Raw genomic sequence first — 6662 nt, forward strand, 5'->3', positions numbered from 1 at the left:
TCCGCAATTGGCCAACAGAAAAACATTTAAAAAAGAACATGTCTATAATATAACAAGCAATTAAGATAAAAATTTTGAAAAATCAACTCTAATAGGATTTAAAAATAAGTGACAACTCAAAATTCCAAAATTCTTGGAAATTGATGTGATAATACCACTTAATAACAAATACAGCACAAGTCAGATTCAGTGAAAATTCTAAAGATGAAAACAAGCAACTTTTTAACATTTATTTTTGAGACAGAGAGAGAGAGAGACCATGAACAGGGAGGGTCAGAGAAAGAGGGAGACACAGGATCTGAAACAGGCTCCAGGCTCTGAGCTGTCAGCACAGAGCCTGACATGGGGCTCGAACCCACAGACCGCGAGATCATGACCTGAGCTGAAGTTGGACGCTTAACCGACTGAGCCACCCAGGTGCTCCACAACTTTCTAAATAAAGTCAGAAAACTCTATAATGTATTCTTCACTCATTTAGCCCTTTTAGCGGTAAAATTGCCTGTCATAATAAAGGCACTTGAAGAAAAAAAATCCTAGATTATTACATTCTGAATACTTTCTTAAAGTTAGTCTTCTATTTTGTTATATTGTTTCACTCACATTTTTCATTTTATGTTTATTAAACCACATATTTCCAGTGACAGAACACATATTTGAAGTGGTAAAATTCAGCAATTAACTAATAAAAAATATTTCAAAACAAACTATAAGGAATGTCTGAAATGTATTATCCATTCTTCCAGTGAAAGGACATATTTCCATCTGAAGTTGCCCAAACTGACTAAATCAGTGCTTCCACAAAGTCTACAGGAATATGGCACATTTGTTTATTTGCTTGGCTATTTTACACGTAAATGTTGAGTGTCTTTAGCAAGGTTTCCAGCAGCCTGACTCTGGATGACTAAAGCTCAATGAAGTCTTTGAATGGTTAATGGAATCTGAAGGAAACCAAGATTCAGAAATGGTAATCCTCAGGCTTTTGAAACTATATACCTATATCATAATTTTACACATTTCTTGCATATATCCTCCAGGAATATATAATGGGAATACAGAGAAACATTTCAGAACTTCAAGCTGCTCTCTCACACAGAATGCCAAGCTTCCCTTACAGTAATTATACATGACTACTACAAGTGCACTGTTATCTTATTGAAAAGAAAAGAAAATTAGATGCACAGATGCTATCTGTCTCCGTTATAATATTGAGTGATCATGATATAACAGAAGACCACTGCACCATTTACAAACTGCATAATTCATGGGCAAATCATATAATTGCTTGGACTCTCAGTTTCCTCATCAGTAAAATGATGATAATGTTCATATACCTCAGAGGGTGAGGGCTTTAAAAGGATAATGCACATGCAGTTGCAAATTATAATGTGCTATACACTGCCTGAATTATTACTGGAAATGCTCCCTATGGGTGGGGTTAGAAGAAAGCTCCTCCAGCCCTAGCCCCAACCCCACTACTCTCTAGCTCCTCTATAATTCTAGAACAGGGGTTAGGCCATGCTTGCTAATGGGCAGGGTCACTGTATCTTAAAGGGATACATACATCATTTTGTGTGTCTTCTTTTTTTGTGAGCCAATGAGGGTGAAATATAAATCCATTCAGGACCTGCTCCTGAATAATCTTGCCACTTTTCTTGCCACACGATAAACCGGTGATAAAATTTGGTCTTAGGATAGGGAGAAGTTTTCCTGAGGTCTGGCCTAGGCTATATCCAGCAGGCCTGAGCATTCAGCAATATACCTTTCATGTCTTTCCTGCCCTAGCAAATTTCTAAGGTCAGGTAGGTTTGCTTTACAGCAGGATTTACTTATTCTTGGGTCCTTTATTCTACCAGCAAAAGCTCACAACAAGCCTTATTATGATACCTACCAGCAAGAATGGCTGTAAGTGTTGACAGATTTCCAGGAGAGACAGGAACCTCACAAACAAAAAAATATATAACCTATTCATGAGTTCTGCCAATCTATCTTAATCTGCTAATGGTCAACGATGTTCCTGGACTAAAATGCCATATTCAGTCACCACAAAAAGGATAATATTATTTATAGGCTGTAATTCACAACCTAGGATAGCTTCATCACAGAAACCACACAGATTGACTTAATGCAGTGGGTAAATGTGGTCTCTAGCTCAGAATCAGCCACAAGAATAAAATTATCACAAAAGTTAATGGGAGAATGAGCTCAAATAGTCAAAGAATCAAAAAGAAGCCTGAGAGAGAGGGAGTAAGGAGGAAATTTTAGAAACAAATAACACAGCTTTCAAAATCTGAAAGAGGTAATTTCAAAATAAATCAAGGAGTTACTTTATACAGTGAATCATAACCAAAAGGTTTCACAACCCATTAATTTATAGGAGTTTAAGAAGATTTAGATAGAGTCATAATGGTAGATCCATGGTGTGTAACTAATGGAAACTAGGGGTGGCACTGGACATCTAACCTTTGGAGTGTGACATCCCTGAGGCACCTCTGCTCTCCAACACTTTCCCTCAGTGCCACCGTGTGAATCAGAGCCCTCAGCCAAATGTCACCACACCGAGTGGCATCCCTCATGCGTACTGTGCTCTGGCTGGCTGAAAGGACCCTGTGCTAATGAAACTCCTTGTGAAGTACATCCAATAAAGTGCCTCTTAATTGTTTCATTGTCTAATTTGATGGCTTGGGTAATGGATTATTAATGAGCCTTCCAGAAAAAAAAAAATGTATTTGAAAGTATCTATCTACTCCAATCCTCCGTACCTGTATGATTGCTCTTCTCACCTCTCTAAAAACAGCACAGCTCTGGGGCGCCTGGGTGGCTCCGTCGCTTAAGCATCTGACTCTTGATTTCAGCTCAGGTCATGATCTCATGGTTGGGAAGTCTGAGCCCCACATTAAGCTCTGTGCTGACAGTGCAGAGCCCCCTTGGGATTCTCACTCTCCTTCTCTGTCCCTTTCCTCGCCCCCTCCCCCGACTCAAAATAAATAAGCGCTTAAAAAATAAAAATGAAAACAAACAAGAACAGAGGGATTTTTAAAAATCTCAGGTTAATCAAAGGTAAAATGCTAAAGTGATTTCTACCCTACTTATGATAGTATGTTTTGATGCCTTCAACCAACGTCAGGGCTTCCTGGGGGTCATGAGATAAGATCAGATGCTACTAAATGCCATTCCCCCAAAACCTACAGTCACCTTTAAATATGCAGTACGTTTTGTGTCCTTCAATAAATAGCAAAATAGCCCAAAGGCTTGGAAATGCAATTATTAGACAATGAAATGGACTAGATTTGAAATTCCTGGTAATCCTCAAGTATCATAAGAATGTGTTTTGAAATTTTAGCCAAAACAAAATGAGATGGTACATAGGACATATCACATTTTTTTAAAGTTTATTTATTTACTTGAGAGAGAGAGAGAGAGAGAGAGAGAGAGAGAACGTGAGCAGGTGAGGGACAGAGAGAGAGAGAAAGAGAGAATCCCAAGCAGGCTCTGCTCTGTCAGTGCGGAGCCCTACTCGGGGCTCGAACTCCCAAATAGTGAGATCATGACCTGAGTTGAAATCAAGAGTCGGACGCTTAACAGACTGAGCCATCCAGGCGCCCCACCACACATCACATATTTAAAAACAGAAATGTAGATGCTATTGTGAAGTACAAGGATTGAGGAAAATGGTAATACTCCTTCATGGCTGCTGAGAGAGGAAACAGAAAGGTACTCTGGACAGCCATCTGGCAGCAGTTAATTTATAAATTCGGCATACATTCTACTCTCCGGCAACACTACTTCTGGGTGTGGAGACAAACAATTTCTCACACAGGGCCACAAGAAGATGTGTATGAAGATATTTGTTATTGAATGTAGCAAAATGTCAGAAGTTCGAGTTCACGACTGCTAGAATAGATAATAAAACAGAAGGCTGTGAAGACATTTGGGCACTATACAGCGTCAGACATAATGAAAGAGATTGTCATATGGCAACATAAAAACCTCTCAACAACAAAAGGTTGAGTGAAACAGTAAGAAACTATCAATCTTACTGCATGGTATGACTTATGTAGATTTTAAAAACAAACACACACAAAGTAACATCACTTCAAGAATATACTTATTTAATAAACAAACAGAAGATGGATCCGAAAGACACACAATAAACATGCTACAATGAATAGCTATGGAAAAGGAAGGGGGTGGAATGAAGGGGAAAGGAAATCAAAGACAAGAAAAAGAAATAAAATAAAAGGGAGACTTTTCCCAGAAGGATCACAATACTATGGGAAGAAACTGAGGAGTATGTTTAGTTTAGCAGTTAATTTGTTGCACCTGGTCTAATGGGAGACTGAGAAGGACAAAGAGAAACAAGAAAGCAGAAGAACTAAATATTAGCTTCTTGATATTGCAAAATCACAATGAACAGTTTTTCATTTTCTCAAACAATTCATGTTTGATTATTTTAAAATACTTTAATCCATCTAATGAAAGCTGTATAAAAAGATGATTTATTGTTTCAGCATATAAAATGACGTATATTTTCTTCACAAACGGATGCCCACTGACTTGTAGTTTCTTATTCTGTTACATTTGCCTAACATTTGTCATTATGAAACTCAGTAAAATTCTTTGAAATATTTGCAAGGCTATCCTCAGTATCGAGTTATCTCCAACTGGAATTCAGTGATTCCAAACTCTATAATAACTTTTAGCTTTAACAATGTGTTTCTAAATGTGTATATAATTTTTGTCTTTCCTTCTCGTTTCCTTGTGTGTAATATTCAAAGGCTTTTATAGATTTATACTGGAAATAGAAAAAAGCCATATGTAAAAAAAATCAGAATCATAATACAGACACTGTTCTGTAACCTTTTTGTTGTTGTTGTTGGTTGATTGGTTGGTCAGTTCATTTTTTTTACTTAAAAAATATGTTGTTAGCTTCTTTCAGTGTCTTATCCTTCCAACATATGATTTAGAAAGTTTGGCTTTGCCATAGTATTTTTTAACAAACCTACGACTGGACATTTTAACTATTTCCAGGACTTCATTCTTCTAAAAAATGCTGCAGTAAACATAAAATGAGTAGAGTTTAATTTTTTAAAGGGACAAAGAGGTTTAGAAGCAGAGTACATTAAAATCAACTATGCCTATAAGAAAACCTGATAAGGCTCAAATATCACCTGCTCATATATCAGATGCTAGTCTTCATTGTTCCGCGAAGGCATTAAACTGGTTGCGATTTCTAGGTTAGCAAAACACACGGGGTGTTTCATGCAATCAAGTAATAATTGTTTACATAAGAATATTACTTTGAGGGGCCCCTGGGTGGTTCAGTCCATTAAGCGTCCGTGTCTTAATCTCGGCTCAGGTCATGATCTCAGGGTTTGTGGGATTGAGCCCCACCTGAGGCTCTGCACGGACAGCACAAGACTGATTGGGATTCTCTCTCTGCCCGTCCCCTGCTTGGTCTCTATCTCTCAAAACAAAATTTTTTTTTAAAAGAAAGTTATTTAAGGGGTGCCTGGGTGTCTGTTGCTCGCTCTCTCTCTCTCTCTCTCTCTCAAAAAAAAAATTGAATAAACATTAAAAAATTTTTTTCAAGTTCTTTTCTAAAAGAGAATATTATCATTTGGAAAATGCCATCTCTAACAACAGTGAAGAAAGAAGAGCTGGGGGGAGGTTTGCATACTTCTTCCCACAGTGAAAAAGCATAACCCAATCCAAAGCCCTCTGCTCTCTTACCACCTCGAATACCATAACTCTTGGGAGCACAGAAGCACGTGAGACCTGGGTTAGGGTTTGTTGCAAAGTGAGCCATCTAATTCAGCAAAGACAAATGCAAAACACTGAGCTGTGTCCTTAGTGCATACAAAAGTGAAGGAGATGAAATGCCTACCTTAAAGACACTTATAATCTGACACTGGTGGCAGGAGTTAAAAAGCTATTCTTCTACAGGAGAGAATATGCTGCAAGCATTTGTTTTAATAAACCCTTTTGTAGGACAGACCTCACATGCCAAAGAAAACAGGATAAAAGTGGAGGCAGATACGTGGAATCAAAGACAGATGGGTACAGGACTTTACAATATATTCAGATACGAAGAGCAATATGTCTCTAAAATGACAAAAGCAATAGCGATAAAACCCCAAGGGATAAGGAAAGCTAGTTGAAGGCCAGATGATGATGCCAAATAATGAACCAAAAGGGAGTCAGAGGAGCAAAACCACATCTCATTGACGGAATCATAAATAACTTCAGGTAGAAAATGGCATCTGAAACAGGCATGACATAATGATGGGATGTCCACAGTCCAAAAAGAGGAAATGGGCATGAGAGCATCTACAGTCCCTGGAACTCTCTACAGAGCCTGTTCCACAAGTAACGTCTACCATAAAACTAACGTTTTCCTAACAAGCCTGCTGAGACATAAGGGAACAGAGAAGCTCAATACAGACCTCAACCTCCCAGAACTTAAAACACACACCTTAGTGCAATGGCATCCTAGGAGCTCACACTCATCCAATGGATGAAAAAGGCATGAAGACATCAGTGCTACCTAAGGCAGTCTCTCAGTGGGGGGAAAGGGGAGCACAGTTTTCCATCACTCCTGTTTACCAATTTCAGACCTGGGAGTGAAGACCAAATGTGAAAATAACTTTAGAGAGAAAAAAGAT

The sequence above is a fragment of the Prionailurus viverrinus genome, chromosome B3 (genome assembly GCF_022837055.1).
Source record: "Prionailurus viverrinus isolate Anna chromosome B3, UM_Priviv_1.0, whole genome shotgun sequence".
Classification (NCBI taxonomy): Eukaryota; Metazoa; Chordata; class Mammalia; order Carnivora; family Felidae; genus Prionailurus; species Prionailurus viverrinus.